At 34.9% G+C, this 19,138-nt stretch overlaps 1 pseudogene; it reads left to right on the forward strand.

Moving 5' to 3' along the window:
• Positions 1 to 2,793: 2,793 nt before the first annotated feature.
• Positions 2,794 to 17,398, forward strand: LOC125195090 (annotated as a pseudogene).
• The last annotated feature ends 1,740 nt before the right edge of the window (positions 17,399 to 19,138 follow it).

The raw sequence follows: 19,138 nt of genomic DNA on the forward strand, positions 1-19,138 counted from the left end.
ATGTCTCAACGCTTTCCCTTTTCCCATCGGTTTATCTTAATATCACCAATCAAAATCATGTTCATCATATAAATTTCATTCGCATCTTAACTCTAGATCTATCATCAACATATGTCACACATGAGTGTTTTGCCAACACACACACACAAACACACACACGATGCACACACGCACACGATTTCACACATACACACATGCATACGTTTTCTATGTCCCTCATACCCCACTCTCACTCAATCCAGATGCATGAGGGTTCAAGAATACCGATTAATCGGTTAGAAAGAAGAAGATGAATACGAGAATACCTACCTTTATGAGAAAAACGAACGGTAGAAATCAAAGTATTAGCCTTGGTTCTTCAAGATTCTTGAATTAAACTTCAATTCTTCTCCAAAAGATGACGAAATATTGGAGAATAGAAGAAGAAAAATTTGAGAGAGTGAGAGAAGAGAGGGAGGCGTGTACTTTGGGTGGGGGACGGAAATTTGATGGCTAGGGTTTAGGGGTTTCTCTTATTTATAGAGTTAAATAGAATCTCTAGGTAAATAAAATAGAATATTTGGGAAGATTTGATTCTCCTCAATTAAATAAAATATTGTGGAGTAGGGATGAAGAAATAAAAAAAGTGAGCTAGGGTTCAAGGCATGAAGTTTTCGAAAAATATGGCTCTTATTTAGCCAAGATTTCGTTTGGTATATTTTACGGAGTGGAATAAAATATCACGGAGCAAAATAAAAATAAAAATCCTCCCAATAAATAGGAAAATAGGCGTGTAGAAAGGGGTTCTTCATAAGGAATGGATTTTGAATATTAACTAAAATAAGATATGGCAAGATCTTTTGAGGTATGGTAAGATTTGGTAGAATATTTAAATTCTAGGTATGGAAGGAAATCAAATAAGGGATCAATTAAACAATAAAATAAATTCTTCCTTCCCAAGAATAGGTGATTTTCGAAAATCACCTTAAAAACAATAGGGTTCGATTTTTCTCAATAAGAAGTAGAGAATAATTGGGTTTTGGATTTAAGTTGGATAAATATCCTAAGAATTAAATTAAATCCGGAAAAATAGAGTTCCTTCTCCAAAAGTGAAGGGGTCGAAAATCTCAAAAATTATGTGGCTAGAATTTATGGAAATTTTCCCTAATATTCTCACTCACCCTTAAACAAATAATTCACCTCATAATTTAATTAATCACATGCCACATCATATAATCAACAAGTTTGACTTTTCAAACTTCCAACGCAACCCTAGGCTCGACTCGGTCAAAGAAACTCATGCAATAAATTCATTCCTCAATTAATTCTCGTCTCCCGCGTCATCAATAAAATGTCATAATACAATTTGTTCTCCGTTTTTGCTCGTGGACGTAGCCAACACAACGTTGGTGAACCACGTAAATTTTGTGTCTATTTACGTTCTTTTGTTTCTCGATTCACAATTTCCCTATTTGTCATAACATATATTGAAGATGCAATTTCTTGTGTTTGCAATTTTCGAATATTCAGGACACAAAAAAAAAAAAAAAAACCGTACTTATAATTAGGACTCTTGCAATAATCATTTGTGCCTCTAATTTCAAGAGGAAAGAGTAAAAAAACTCATCGATCCATCCCCTCGTGCAGTAAATTGTATGTCTGGGAGTCGTATAATACTCTCTCCGTCCCATAGTAGATGACATAGTTGGGGAATGACACGAGAATTTAGGGTAGAGAGAGAAAATAGTATATTTATATTAAGTCGTGTGCACGACGTAACTTAAAAGAATCATCAGTACAATAGTTCATTGTTGTATTATTTTCATATCATTATTGATATATTTTGTATATTTAGCGCATGTTTGATAAGGTAGATAACTCATTTAGGGATGAAATTGAACGAAAATTTCATAAAAATAAACCATGTGGCAAATCAAGAAAAGGGCATTTTAGTGTGATTTCTACTATATAAAGGTTGTATAAAAACCGTAGAATATTTTTAGGTATACTTATAAGTTATAAAGCTGAACCCTTAAAAAATATTTTCAATTCGAGAATACTAAAGCAAAAAAGTTACTACTAAAAAAGCTTACTGTTTGTAATCCAAACATTTTATCAGTAATATATTTATTAAAGAATGTAGAGCAAGACAAATACAGAGATGTCTGATGATTGAGAAATAATTAATGTGCAAAAGTGAATGAATAATTGACTAATAATTGATAAATCCAAAATTTGGATTCGAAACTTAATTAATAATGGAAGTAGCTGATGGTGACATGTCATTATGAAAATTTATGTACATTACTTTTAACCAGCGCCGAGATAAATTGGTTATAATGTACTCCATCCATCGTGCTATTTGAGGCATTTCTTTTTTAACAGTTATTATGAAAAAATAAAACATAATAAATAGTTAAAAAAGTAAAATTTGATGAATAATTTCAGTAACAAAATACTTCCGTCTTTTTTACTGACTTACATATCACATGAAAGTATCAAATGGAGTACATTAGAGCATCTCCATCGGCGGACGTCCCGGTCGCCCCTCGTCGACGTCCGACCGGGCGTCCGCCGTAGTGGGTGGGAAGAGCGCCCACGCCCGCCCCAATTGCCCGTCGGATGGCCTCGCCCCTCGCACCGACGTCCGACCGGACGTCCGCCACTGTGGCGAAGGTCGGACGTCCGCAATTTTTAATTTTTTTTTAAAAAAAAAAGAAAAACTCTATAAATAGGGCTCCCCCAATTTCATTTCATTCACACTACTTGTGTTGACAAGTTTCTTTCTCTAACCTCTTTTTTCAATTATATCTAATGGCGAGTAGTCGTGCGGGCAGTAGTGGCGGAGACGCTAGTGATAGTGATGATGAATTGGATCTCGCTATGCAAGAGGCGATTGATCGATTGCTCCGGCAGAGGCAGCAGCGGCGGCAGCAGGCGGCGGCGGCGGTACCTCGGCCGATCCATCGCCAACGTCATTTACCCCGGGGACCACATTGCTGCACATAATTTTTAATTATATCCGTCATGTATGTTTTTTTTTAATGAAATATTCGCATTTTCACGTTCGTATTCGTGTCGAATTTTAGTTCCGTAAATTTTAATTTTAAATTGTGAATTTAATTTTATTGTGGGAAGTACTAATGGGAAGTCCTAGTGCCGTGGAAAGGGCTAGTGATGCGGCAGTGGAATGAGAGGGGCTAGTGATGACGTGGCAGGCAGTTTTGTGGAAAGTCCTAGTGGGAGGGGCGCCATCGGAGACGCTCTTAGAATTTAGTGCCCCATACAGCCGTCGTAATGACTAACAAGTACTTCCTCCGTAGCAGTGAAAAGGGCTCACTTTATTTTTGGTTTGTCCCAATCAAGATAATTAATTACGAAAAATAAAAACTACTTTATTTCTACTTTATTCTTTCTCTCTCTTACTTTACTCTATCCGCTTAACACACAAAATAAAGTTGCATAAAATTTTGTACCGGAAAAAGTATTCATCGTCAAGTGGCGGATTAAGACGGACAGAGGAAGTAATTCATTGTCAGTGACGGATTAGGGGGTAGGGAGCGGCAGCACTCTCTCGACCATTATGAGAGCTTAAATGTTCTCTGAATCGAGTCAAAAATAATATGTTCATCTTTTTTGAGTGCAGAAATATATTTTCTTTCAATATATATATGTTATATAAATTTGGTAGTTTAACGGTTTAGTAATTAGTAGTGTTTTCACTAAGAGCTCAATGGTTCCCTCTATAAAAACATTACATCTTTTATTTTATATATTTATTTTATTCATATTTCTTCTTATTATAAAAATAAATCCTTTTAATACTTTATGAAATCTAAACTTTTACTAATTTGCATATAGTATTAATTTTTTTAGTTAATATCATTTTCTTTATATTGTGTTTGTTTTAGTTGTCCAAAGTACTTATTAATTGTGATCTATTCGCGTATGATTCATTATGTACCAAAATAAATATTCAAATATTTACAATATCTAAGTAAGGGCTGACAATTTTTGATATGACACGAACCCGCACGAAGTTAATACGACATGAACACGCACATTTAGAATTTGGATCCTTATAGGGTCGACCCAATAAGAACCCGAAAATAACGGGTTAGGTCGGGTCGGGCTTGGATCGGGTTAGTGTTATACGTTAAGAAAAAAATAATTACTTTTATTAATTAAAAAATGATTAAAATTTAATTTTAATTATTTTTATTGATTAAAAAATATTATACTTTAATTTTAATTAATTAAAAAAATACTATACTTTGATTTTATTAATTAAAAAAATATTAATTAATTTTTTATGAATTTTAAGAAAATATTATGCTTAGATTTTATTAAAATTAGTTTTTTTAATTATTTAATTTTTTTATTTAGGCTTAATATTACTGTACTATACTTTAATTTTATTACTATTTTGATTAAGAAAATAATATGGTAATTTTTTATTTTAGCGTGTAATATCATGTTTAAATTGTATAATAACATCATGTTTTAGTCATTATCGTATCGTGTCAAGCTAACTGACTATCATTAACAGAGGGTTGGCTTTTTTTTCGAGTACACGATAACATGCACGAATCCGACACGAACCCGTTGGATTGTGACACGATAAGAGTCCGATGATTTCGGGTTGGGTTGAATTTTGACCTTATTGGGTTGGATTAATAATGGGTTGACACGATAACGACCCAACCCGCACGATTTGACAACCCTAGTGCTCACGGTCGACCGCCACATCATTATTACATTAAAAAAAGAAATAATCAATCCATGCGGTCTCTCCATGACCGAGGCCTCTTCCAAGGCTAACACCAACCGGCTGGTCTCCATGCAATTTCATTTCATCATCTAATGAGATTGTGCCAAATGACACAATCTCATTGGTTGATACTCCCTCCGTCCCCCATAATTTGTCACCATTTGATCCGGCACAGGTTTTAAGAAACGTAGTAGAAAGTGGGCTGAAAAAGTTAGTGGTATATGGGTCCTACTTTTATATATTAGTTTCATAATAAAATGTGAGTGAGAATGAGTTAGTGGAATATGTAGTCTACTATCAAAAATGGTAAAAGTGAAATGGGACAAATTTTTCGGGACGGGCGGAAATGAAAATAAGTGACAAATGGAGTATTATTTTTTTATAATTAATAGAACTTTAATATACCAAACTAAGAGCATCTCCAATGCTATTAGGCCAGCCATAGGCCAGCCACTCTCCCTCCCTGCCACGTCAGCAGCACTAAAAATCCACCTGCCACATCAGATTTAGGCCAGCCATAGGCCAGCCGCAAAAAAAAATTCAAAATATACTACATTTACGGAATTAAAATTACGATTAAATTACGGAATTAAATTTACGAGATATATATGGAAAAATTCATTAATTGCATTTAAAAAGGTACATAGATAAAAAAAAAAGTTACATTTAAAAAGGTACATAATAAAGAAAAAAAACTATCGCCGTGCAATCCTCCGTGCCCACAACTCTTCAATTATATCCTTTTGTAGTTGAATATGAGCATCCACTTGGCGCATGTTGGAAAATTCCTTGAGGCGGCCGGCTTCATCGAGAGGTACCCCACGTCGTACACTAGGGGTGGCCGTTCCGTGGCTTGGACCGACTTCATCGTCATTGGCCCAACTAGTCAGTTGTACGCCTTCGTCTTCGACGATCATGTTGTGCGGGATAATGCAGGCGTACATTATCTGGGAAACGCATCCGACATCCCACAAACGCGTTGGACCCTTAATTGCCGCCCATCGAGACGGGAGCACACCAAATGCGCGCTCCACGTCCTTGCGCGCCGACTCCTGCCGTTCCGCAAAGTAGGCCTTCCTTTCATCACGTGTTTGCCTGATCGTCTTCACAAAGACCGGCCACCGAGGGTATATCCCATCCGCCAAGTAGTAGCCCATATCATGCTGTGCATGTATACGAAAAACGCCACGTCCACTTGTTTACCTAATTATGAGAATAAATAATATAATATAATGGTTTATTATTGAAATATGATAAACAAGTCTAAGGCTTTTTACTAAGAAGGTCAAGTAGGGACATTCGATGAATCTCCTCATGAGTTTTCCAGTAGGGGACTTGGCCAGATCTAGTAAGAAGAAAAACGTATTCACAACCTAGATAGGCTTTGGCTACCTATTGGTACGGTTGCGGTGTTTGTGATAATTCTCTCTTACCTAAGAAGAGATTAGTAACACCGGTGTGGTAAAGCACTGAAAGGATCTAATCCGAAATGTATTCTTCATTGCTATCTACTGAAAGAATATATTTCAGAAAGTTTAGTATTTTCTAGTCTATGGTATTAATATCAATATTGTTTATTCAATCAAACGCCACTTTGACTTATCAATATGTGAGAGTTTGTACGTAACTCAAGTTCATGATATCTTGGGTGGTAGTAATTGAATAACATGAAGGTATTGGAATATTATTTCATAGAATTCGCGTGCCCAGTGAGGTATGATTAAATCCCTAAAAGGGTGATCCCCAATGAGGTGTTTGAAAGAGGAATTTATTATTCAGAAATCTGCGCAGTTGGAATTTATTCCACGAATAATAAATAAAGTTTCAAACTAGAAAAACTCTTTGGAGAATTAATTTAATTCTAGTCACATAGCAGACAAAAGAATTAAATTGATGGATCAAGATAATCTTAAACGCGGGAAATATTATAAAATAAAATGGACCCAAGTTATTTGTAATTTGGTGATTTAAGTGGGAGTGCAATATTATTCTTTAGTGGAACAAAATAATATTCCACGATAATATATTAAATCATGGGTCATTTGATTTAATTAGTAATTTATCTAATGGGTGAGCCCAACACTTAAGTCATTCCATGGATCCCCATCCTAGCCCAACAAGTCCATGCTTATAAATAGTGTAGAGATGGGAAACCCTAATAAGCACTCCACACATCACAAACCCTAACCCTAGCCGCCATAACCGGCGCTCTCTCTCTCCCCTCTTGCCTCGGTTTTCATGCCTTTGCACGAGGGAGATTAGGGTTTTGGTTTTTGTTCTTGTTCTATCCTAATTCATAGGATTAGATCAAGACAATTTCGTGTTTGTGTTGGTTTTCCCTAGATCTCATATCACTTTTATTTGGTTCTTCGAGATCCGCCCACACGGATGGAGAATCAAGGACAAGGGAATAGGTTGGAAGATTCGTGGTCGATAAACCAAGGATCTCCGGGTGGTGCAGCTAGCAACGTCAATCCAATGATGGATTATGAGGTAACAATCGAATCTACATCGAATATGCATGATTATGTGTTTATTTGATGTTATATCTATAGATCTATGTTTATTGCATGAAATTGGAGTCGAATGCATAATCACCTAAATAGATCCGGTCAAGGACCTATTTGGTTTCCGTGTCTTCCGCTGCTGTAGTCCCAACATCTTTGACTTGTAGCCGGTCGTGTAGGCCCCCCTTCCAGGAAGTCGGGCAGTTCTTCCTCCCAATGCATACGATCTATGCTTTGCCTAACATCCCGGAGAACCCATGCTTCTCCCCGTGCATCTGCATCAAATTCCGACAATCTTCGGGAGTAGGGCTTCGAAGGTACTGCTCACCGAAAACGTTTATCACGCCCCCACAGAAATTCTTCAGACATTCCAGGGCTGTCGACTCACCGATGTGGAGGTACTCATCCCACATGTCCGCCACGCCTCCGTAGGCCAACTGCCCGATTGCCGCCGTGCACTTTTGAATAGGGGTGTGGCCGGGTCTGCCAACCGCATCGTGCCTGAAGCGGAAACACAGATATCGACGCTCTAATGCGCCAACGATGTGTATAAACAATTTCCCTGCGCATTCTAAAACGCCGCCGGAACATGTTGGCGGGAAACCGCGGGTTCTCTGAAAAGTAGTCGTCGTACAGCCGCTGATGTGCAGCGGCGTGATCCCGATCAATCACTGCTCGGCGGTGGATAACCCGTGGAGGGCGAGGTATCGCCTGCTGTTCCACCCTACGCATGTACCGCTCCATCTCGTGGTTCATGTAGGCCTCCATAGCCTCGTTCATCCTCCGTTCGTACTCCTCAAGCATCCCCACCACTACCACCACTTGCTACCACCCGCGTTACTCATCGCTCGATGATGCTCTTGTACGAAAGTTAGAGAGAGAGAAAACTCGTTAAAACAAGCGGTGCAAATGAAAATGAAACTAAAATCGCGTTTATATAGGTTTAAAAAAAAAAAAAAATTATAAATCGTCTTTGGCCGATCGGGTCGCCACAATGGCAGCCAGCGCATCGGCCAGCCACACGCAATCGGCTAGCCTTGGCCGGTTTTTTCACCGAAAATCGGCTGGCCTACTCCAATGGTTACGTCAATCGGCTAGCCGGTGGCTAGCCTACCATTGGAGATGCTCTAATCTATGGCAAAATATTCTATAAATTTTAGTTTGTCATTTATTACATTTTTCTATAAATTTATAATAATAAGTATTTCATGTAATAATATAAAAATAAATACTAATAGTGTGCTTGGGTGGTCATTGATAAACCATGAAAATATGTTTGGTTGGGTTGGATGAATATTGATGATGTGAAAGATGACATGGAGGAGATAGAAATGAATTAAATATTGAAAAAGTGGATGATTGGGTTGGGTTGGGTGATTGCTGATAAACTTAGTCTTAGAGAGAAAGGAGTTTACAAAATTAAAAAGTGCATATTCTTGTGGAACGGACTAAAGAAAAAAAGAGTGCATATTCTTGTGGGACAAAGGAATAGGACGAAGGAAGTATATATATATGCATGCAATCCTCGTTTATTTACTATTTGTAGCTCTAAATTTTTCTTTAACCTAATAATCATGCAGCCGCGAACTATGAGTTACTAGTATTAATGGTTTGCTTTCTCCACTTTGAGAGTTTAAATATAATGTGCTATTTATTGACAACTACAACGCCGTCCCTAACAAGTAACAAGTATTCATTGTCACAACATAAGTATGTATTTAGTTAGCATTATTCGAGCATAACATCACACAATTTAACAAAATATTTTTTGCAATGAACTTTAAAGTTGGTAAATAATATCCCAAACATATTTCTGGTTCTCAAAAAAACTTCGGCGACAAGTTCCGGCTAAAACTAAATGACATAGATTATGCGCCATCTATTTGATTTTTTGACATTACGTGGAATATTGATAACATTCATTATATGAAATAAATGACATTTTATGAATAAAATTATGTTGAATGACATAGATATGAGAAGATTAAAAAAAATTAAAAGATAATAAGAAAAAAAAAATCAAAACAGATTTTATATGTTTTTTAGATAGATAAATGAATATAAATTTAAAGAATATATCACAGAGGATTCGAATCCAAGACTTTTGGTTTCAAGCATTACCTCTAATTCTACCGTTTGGCTAACTCACTCTCTCTATAGCAGGGGCTCCGCGACACGACGCTCACCTTCGACGCAGCCCGCAAGGTCCTTTCCCACTATCATGATCTACTCCACAGCATTCATGGCAAAGAGCAAAGAACAAAAATAATCGTGCATTGCGTTCATGACTAGCGATTAGATATTTTTAATAAATTAATTAATTAAGTGGAACAAAACTACGCCGGTTTAGCCCAATAGACATCCCGACGAGCCATGTAAGTTAAATTCTGCCACCTATATAGTAGAAGTTTATTTCACAATAAAATTAATTTTGTGATATCATTTACCAACTTTAAAATTCGTGCGTGGTAAAAAAAACAATATTTCGTTAAGGTGCATGATATTAGGCTCTATTAATCGTTCTTAGGTATGTGTTCTGTTTAAATTTTAATTATAATTTAACATAAAGATTATTACGTTACTAGTGATAATTTTTAAATTTATGAATTATACTCCATCCGTCCAACATAATTTGGGACAATTTGATCGGGCACGGGTTTTAAGAAATGTAATGGAAAGTGAGTTGATAAAGTTGGTAGGATGTGGGTCCTACTTTTAAAGTATTAATTTTATATTAAAATGTGAGTCGGAATGAATTAGTGAAATATGGGGTCGACTACCAAAAATGGTAAAAGTGAAATGAGTCAAATTATTTGGGACGGACCGATATGAAATACTGGGTCAAACTATGTGGGACAGAGTGTAACACCCCGAATTTTCGAACCCTAATTTTAGAGCCCTAAAATTTATTATTGATGACGTGGGAGATGTGAATTATTTGATAAATGAATTTATTGCATGAGTTTCTTTGACCGGGAAGTTTGAAAAGTCAAACTTGTTAATTAGGTGATGTGGCATGTGATTTATTAAATTATGAGGGGAATTATTTGTTTAAGGGTGAGTGAGAATATTAGGAAAAATTTCCATATATATATACTAGCCACCTAATTTTTGAGATTTTCGAATACTTGGACTCTTGGAGAGGGAATTCTATTTTTCCGGATTTAATTTAATTCTTGGGATATTTATCCAAATTAAATCCAAAACCCAATTATTTCCCTATTTCTTAATGATATTAAGGTGATTTTCGAAAATCACCTAGCTTTGGGAAGGAGGAATTTATTTTATTTTAATTGATCCCTTATTTGATCTCCTTCCATACCTAGAATTAAATTATTCTACCAAATCTTTTCATAGCTCAAGAGATCTTGCCATATCTTATTTTAGTTAATATTCAAAAATCCATGCCTTATTTAAGACACATATTACACGCCTATTTTCTATGCCAATGGGGGAGGATTTTTATTTTTTATTTTGCTCCGTGATATTTTATTCTACTCCGTAAAATATACTAAAATAAAATATTGGCTAATTAAGGGCCATATATTTCGAAAATTCCATACTTGATACCCTAGTCAATTTTTGTTATTTCTTCTTCCCTACTCCACAATATTTGTTTTATTTAATTGTGGAGAATAAAATCTTACCAAATATTTCTTTTATTTACCTAAAGATCTTATTGAACACTATAAATAAGAGAAACCCATAACCCTAGCCCCCATAATTTTCGCCCCTCTCTTCTCTCTTACTCTCTCCAATTTTTCTTCTATTCTTCAATATTTTGTCATCTTTTGAAGAAGAATTGAAGTTGATCCAAGAATCTTGAAGAACCGAGTCTAATACTTAATTTCTACCGTTCGTTTTTCTCATAAGGTATTCTTATATTAATCTTCTCCTTTCTAACCGATTCCTGTTCTTTCTAACCGATTAATCGGTATTCTTGGACTCTCGTGCATTCTTGGACTTTGATTGATTAATGATGCTAAGATAAACCGGTGGGAAAAGGGAAAAAACATTGAGAAATGCATGAGTTGGGAGTTTGTGTTGAATCTGATTTGTGATATATGCCTATGTGATTTAAAAGGTGAAACCTCAGTTGCGAAGCCGGATAACAAGGGAAAGAACATACTTGAAATCTAAGCAGTCGAGGTGGGCTTTACTATTAAACTCTTTTATGTGCAAATTTATGAATGTGGAGAAATAAGGGTGGTTTAACTGTTATGCCATGCCTATGTCTGTTTTGTTATGATATTGCGCGCCTGATGCACAGTTTGAGAGTTCGCTCCATTGGGCTATAGGGCTATGGATATGATTAAACGAATTCGGGTCTGAGTACGGCCCGCAAACCCTACCAGGCTGTGTACACAAGGGGATCGGGAGCCGTCCTTGCTAGTCGGCCGGTCTCGTGGGCGAAAAGTGTGGCCACACTTTCGTCGCACCATGGAAATGTTGTGATTGTGGAAAATGATGAGAAAAGTGGGGAGTTGTTTGACTGGCCAGTCTATGGAAAATATATTTTTTGATACTCGTGATATTCTCTTATAACTGCTTAAAACTTGAGTTCACTTGGTAAGGGTGGCATAGCTTATAAAACGTTTTGGCAACGAGTTCACTGAGTATTTCAAAATACTCAGCCCTGCATGTGTTTTCCTTATGTGCAGGTTGAACGATGACGAGCGGTGGCGGGTGTTGAGCATGTTAACTAATTAAGATGGATGTTTTGAACTTGAAGCGTAGTTGTGTCTTCATACATAGCTGCACTATCTCTTGGTCGTTTTCCGCTGAGTTTTTGATACACTTTAGTATTTTTGAATATTTTGCACTCTCCTTTCAGTTTAGAGGCCTTAGACTATCTTGTGGTTTTTATCTTGGAAACTATGTCATACTCTTGAGATTTTTTTTTAATCGTAATTTATGATACCTTTCTTTTACTTATTTAAGCTTCTAGGTTAAGTTGTTGTTTTAATGCTCTGATAGTTCCTTTAAATACTTTGGTCAAAACTCTTTAAATGAAACCCTAGCCTATGTTGAATTCTTTAAGTCCATTTTGGTAGCAGTCGCCGCATTTATTGTACTATAGGATGACATGCTGTTACAGTGAGGGAGTAACTAGTTAGAATAATAAACAAAATAATGTGACAACTGATGCACGATGAATCTTACTCACATGAATCATATTCTCGTACTCCTAGTACTTTTCTAATAAATAAATAGACCCTAAGTTAATAAAGATGAATTTAATTTTTTGATCCCCCTATAATTTAGTTTTAGTTAACACACGAGAAATTCTTATCCTCTGACTATATATATATATATATATATGGGTGCATTAGGGTGCCACCATAGTTAAAATAACATCATATCACCAATATAGTCCGTTAGATCTTATCTATGGACGCCTAGGATTAAGTTTCGTGAAAAAACACGGGTTTGCAGTCTACTGTATTAGATATTGCAGTCTACTGTATTAGATATTGCAGTCGTGGTAAACTGCAATATTGTTGTGGTAAGACTGCAATATTCAATGAACATCACTGCAATCTGGTAACGTAAAATTAGAAATTTCCTATTTTACCCCTCCGTGTTTTTACACGTGGCAGCATGACAAGCACACGATTTTCAGATCCAATGGCCTAAAATGATGGTATGGTGTTACAATAAAGAGGGTTGTCATCTTAGTACATATATATATAGAGTTGTGATCAATGTCGAACCAATTTTAAATACCGAACTAGAGACCAAATCTGAGCCATTAGATCTAGTTTTTTTGATGAGATGTGCTGCTGTGAAAAAAATTTCGGCTTCATTACAAGTCCATTTTACTTCATTATATAGGTTTATTACTTCATTCTGTACTTCAAATGCTTCTACACATACTTCATTCCAATATTATTCCATGTGTTTATTTATAAATATATATATATATATATATATATATATATATATATATATTTATAGAGTCCCATTATCCACAAATCCACTCTTAAAGACCGAACCACCGAACCCTACCAAATTAGGGCTTTTAGATCTAGTTTTTTATGGATAAGATACAGAAATTTATAAATTATTTTCGCCTTCATCACGAGCCTATTTTAATTCATCCGAAGGTAAATAAGTCATACTAACATGTTACGAAGATTTAACTTCGTTCCAGAATATATTACTTCATTCTAATAGGTTATTACTTCATTCTAGTAGGTTTTTACTTCATTCCAGTAGGTTTTTACTTCATTCCAGTACGTAAATATGGTTTCGCCGTCGCGTGCCGTTCTTTCTCTCTACAATATCTATCACCAACGCCATGGCGCTAATATGGTTTAATAAACACATGGAATAATGTAATAAATTATTGGAATGAAGTATGTGTAGAAGCATTTGAAGTCCTACTGGAATGAAGTAAAAATCTTATCCAATGAAGTAATAACGTTTCTGAATGAAGTAATAAACTCACTTGAATAAATTGCATTTTTAAATGTTAATCAAGCAAAAATCCACGTCAATGAATTTGAATGAAGCATATGTTGAATCATTTCAAAACCTACTGGAAGCAAGTAAAAACATGTTGTAGTTTCAAGGTATTACGTACAGAATGAAGTAATAAACCTATATAATGAAGTAAAATGGGCTTGTAATGAAGCCGAAAAAATTTTCACAGCAGCACATCTCATCAAAAAAACTAGATCTAATGGCCCAAATTTGGTCTCTAGTTCGGTCTTTAAAATTGGTTCGACAATGATCACAACTATATATATATACATGGCCATGGGTAATGGGTTCATGTGTAGAAACTACACAATTCGCTATCTTCTTGTTTCGGATTTGCAGAGATACATAAATGGCGGCTCATCATTCTGAGGCTAAGTTCGCCCCTAGCTTGTGGGGTGATCAGTTCATCAATCACATTTCTGACTCCAAGGTATATTATCTATGTGTACACTTTTATTTTCACAGATTCATTTATAACTAATTTGGTACTGTTTAATTGTAGGTCAAAGAAAAATACTCCAAGGCAGTTGAAGTGTTGAAAAATGATGTGAGAAGTCTGCTAACTTCTCCCGAAGCCAAAATGATAGACACCATGAATCTGATAGAAACACTCGAGCGCCTATCTAGGTGTTTCGTATCACTTTGAAAACGAGATCGAAGACAAACTGCAACAACTTTTCAATCTCAATACTAATTATCACGACGATGAAGCCTATGATGATTTTTACACAGTTGCTCTCCATTTTCGATTGTTCAGGAAGCACGGCCACCCTATATCATCTGGTATATATACTACCTTTCTTGTTTCAGTTTGGCTATGCATAATAAATCTCTGACTTTTTTTGAAGCAGAAATATTTGCTGAGTTTGTATGAAGCTTCGTATCTTGGAACACGTGGAGAAACCATACTAGACGAGGCACTTGCTTTTACTACGGCCGCCCTCAAATCAATGGTGCCAAACCTCGGGTCACCCCTCAAGAAGCAAGTTGAACGTGCCCTCGTGCAGCCCTTGCACTTGGGGATTCCTAGAATTGAAGCACGGAGTTACATTGACACGTACGAAGAAGAAGAAGAGCACAGAAATGAAACCCTAGTCAAGTTTGCCAAATTAGACTATAACCTATTGCAGATGCTGCACAGAGAGGAGCTCCAACAACTCTCAAGGTAACATATTTAATTTTCAATCAAAAAAAAGGCAAATAATGTTTAGTGTTCATACTAATAACAAATAATCTTGATTGCAATTTGCCATATATGTATATAGGTGGTGGAAAGAATTAGGGCTTATGTCCAAACTTCCTTATGCAAGAGATAGGATAGTGGAGAGTTTCTTTTGGGCTTTGGGAGCGTACCACGAGCCTCAACTTTCTCATGCCCGTGTCGTTCTCGCCAAGAGCGTTGCTTTCACATCTGTAATAGACGACATGTACGATGCATATGGTACGATTGAGGAACTTGAGGTTTTCACCGAGGCAATACAGAGGTAAAATCTAAGAACATGTTTGATATGATGGAATAATGGAGGTAAGAATGAAATGTACATTCCCACTTCTATTCCATTCCTTTGATTTGTACAATATGTTTGCATGAATTTCATTCCTTATGGAATCACCATTTCACTATATTAGAAATAATCATTCCTTTCCCAACCCGTGATATAAGCCAATGGCTGTCTCTTTTACTTAATGATTTAACAATTTTGATAATCAAATTTTGGCTCTCTTATTCTCTCAACGAATTTTCCTTCCATTTCTTGTGTCTATCAAACAAATGAATTATCAAAGTTTTGTTATTCATCTTTTACATTCATACATTTCTTATCTTCATTCCATTTCACTCTTATTTCTTTCATGTATGCCCAAGGTAATTTGTTATTCCTTTTCTATATTTATTCATTTCCTACTTGCATTACATTTTACCCTAATTCAATTTTATCGTACCAAGCATCTCCAAAAATTTTCAAGTAGTGTATATCAGCTTATAACTTAACCATGCTACTTATTTTCTTGCTTTGAAGGTGGGATTATGGAGAAATTTCTCGACTGCCTGAGCGTAGATGAGACCTCCCTATAAAGCTATCTTGGAACTTTACATTCAATTTGAAGAAGAATTGGCTAAGGAAGGACGATCCTACACATCTTACTATACGATAGAAGGAGTATGATTTAGTGTTATATAGAGTACTAGTATAAAGAAATTTTTATTGCATATTCTTACCAAATTTGATTTGATATGATCCATATATAGCTAAAGGAATTGGTGAGGGCCTACTTTGAAGTGGCGTAGTGGTTCTTAGAGGGCAAATTGCCATCATTTGAGGAATACCTAAAGCTTGGTCTCATTACCAGCACTTTCGGTTATCTGGTCCCCCACTTCTTTTATAGAAATAGGATCCGCTCGAAAGGAAGACTTCGAGTGGCTAAGTAACAAGCCTAAAATATTTGTTGCCTTATTCATAATGGGTCGCTTACTTGATGACATAGGTTCTTATAAGGTACGCATATACTATTGCAACAAACTTCGTCACATACAAATTGTTGAAATACGACATTTTTTCATTGTAATTTGATAACACACTTAAATACTTATGTTTTTATGACATTACATACATTAAACTTAAGTTAATATGTACGTTTATCTGTGACATCATAACAATGCAATGGATGACATTATAATGCAAGTTGGCATGAATACATACAAAATACATTTTCCGTGCAAATTTGTAGTCTGAACATATGTAATTGAAATTCCATTAGAATCCTCATAAGATTAAATTTAATTTGGTATATGATATGTTAAAAAATAATTTCAATCTTGTGGCATTAAAGACTCAAAAAATCTTTAGCATGATAAATTAACAATGCATTGAGTTCATTATATACATTGGCACTATGGCATTATGCAAGTGCATCTGCAACATCGTCGAGTATTTCATAACTACAAAAATTGGACTCTCTATTTCACCCATAACATAAATTTTATAGATCTAGCATATGACGTAATCTAGGTTGTTGATCATTTTAATCTAGTGGTTCTTGTTTGACTTTAGTTTTGATATAACATTTGGTTATTTTTTTTCCATTCCTTATATGTGTATAGATACTCCATCGGTAAGCGACTCTCATTCCTTTTTTTTGGCAAAATATAACACAATTCCCTTCATTTCACTATCTTATTCTCTATCCTAATTTATTTTGTTTCATACTTTATTTTTTCTTTACTTAACTATCTAAACATCATTATCTTAAATATCATGTCTCAAAAACACTTAGCTTATATGATAGGATGAAGAGAGTACTATTTAACTACTTTTTTCAATTAGGAATATTTTTTAATACTATTTGTGGTGTTTAGTTTGAGATGGGGAGAGGTCAACTTGCTATTGGTGTTGAAAGCTACATAAAAGAAAATGGTGTGACAAAAAATGAGGAGATGGCTAAATTTATGGAATTATGTGCGAATGCACTGAAAGATAGCAACGAGGAGATGCTAAGGCCGTCTTGTTATAAATCTAGGGATCTTGTTACATGCATCCTCAATTTTAGCCGCACATCGTTTGTTACTTACAAAGACAAAGAAGATGGATTCACTCAATCTGAAATGGTTTTGAAGCCTCATATCGTTGCCTTGTTCGTCGATGCATTTGAAGTTTAGTAAGTTTGGATCACATATATAGAATAAAACTATAGTAGTCAAAATAGTTATATGATATAAATCAATCAATACCAAGCCCGACACTTCACGCCCCAACTGCTCCAGCAGCACTGGGTGTCACAACCCCCATCTCAGCCGGATCGCAAGGTGAACACTCCAAAGCGTTTAATAGTCTATATATATTTGATGCTTATTTTATTTTATTTTAAAATATGTAATTTATTTAAGTTGAGTCGAGCATATGTATAAGCTCCTTTCCGGATCTTTTTTTCTTTGTCGGTTCTTTCGCGGATGGAAAAAGAGAGTCGAACCGCATAAGGTCCATAATAACTCTATAAATATATTTCATACTTGTTGAGTTATTATTATCAATAGAACCAATTTAAATATATCTCTCTCTTTCCCTCTCCTTTCTAAAACCCTAGTGGCGAAAACCCTAGAAATTATTTAGGTTTTCGGTGCATTAGCCCCGTCAGCAGCAGCTTGTTGTTATCCCAATCCGATGCAGCAAAAATCATGCTCTCCGATAACTACATGCATCATTATACCATACACTGCCTCCGTGGCTCCGTCCACAAAAAATAGATTAATTTTACTATTTTTGGTCATCCACCGAAATTTTAAACAAACACTAACCCTACAACATCATTCTAAATATGGACCTCAACATCTACTAACAATATTTCCATCACATTTTCCTTTATTCTCTTTTACTTTACCAATTTGCGCATTAAAACCGATGTTTTTATAACATTGTGTATTTTTTTGGGACGGAAGTAGTATATAGCATGGAATTCTATTTTGTTGGAATGTATTTTATTTATGGAAATAAAAGAAAGTAACAATAATGCTTACTATATAATATAATTGGAGTATAAAATATATTACGGCGTACGGTATTAAAAAGAGTTATGCTAAATAGCCGGATTATGGACAAACCACACAAGGTTATATTCGTAAATTGACATATTAATTATATACTATTAAAATATTATTTGTAGTTTGTGGACAAGTTAAAAAGACTTATTAACCTTCACTCTTATTTTTCATTTATCTAAATCTAAATTCCATCCCTTCAATTTTTTTCAAATTAGAATTAAAAGTATGCATTCATTAGTATTTTATAGTTCCAAAAAAAGTAAAAAAGTTAATATACAAATCTTTAATATACATTAATATTCTAAAATAATTGTTTTACTCCATAATGAATAGACACCGTATCCACTTAGCTGAATAGGAGTATTACTATTGTTTTTTTCTTCAAAATGAGAATTTCAACTCAATTCAATAAATATTCAATTTGATCGATTTTAACCAATTAAATAATTTAATATTAAAATTGATTTTCGATTCACTTTTGTATCAACTTATATTCGATTAGGAGATTTCAATTGATCTTGAATTTGATGAAGAATTTTGATTGGTCTTAGATTTATTTAAATAATTGTGTATTAACGATTTTAAATAATTATTTTAATATTTAATCGTGTTTTATATTCAATAAATAATACTGAATACTGAGCTGATTTTCCTAACGATTATTCAAATTTCTAATGAATTCTCTAATTATACTATGACCAGTAACTGATTATAATTATTAATTACTATTACAATAAAATTATCATTGTTTTTTTTTATAAAATTTTGAATTCTTCAAGTGAATCATAAATTAATCGAATCTAAAATCTACTTAAATTCCCAAATTTTCAATATAACACCATTCATTAGTTATTTGATAAT

This window comes from Salvia hispanica, chromosome 6 (genome assembly GCF_023119035.1).
Source record: "Salvia hispanica cultivar TCC Black 2014 chromosome 6, UniMelb_Shisp_WGS_1.0, whole genome shotgun sequence".
NCBI classification, from domain to species: domain Eukaryota; kingdom Viridiplantae; phylum Streptophyta; class Magnoliopsida; order Lamiales; family Lamiaceae; genus Salvia; species Salvia hispanica.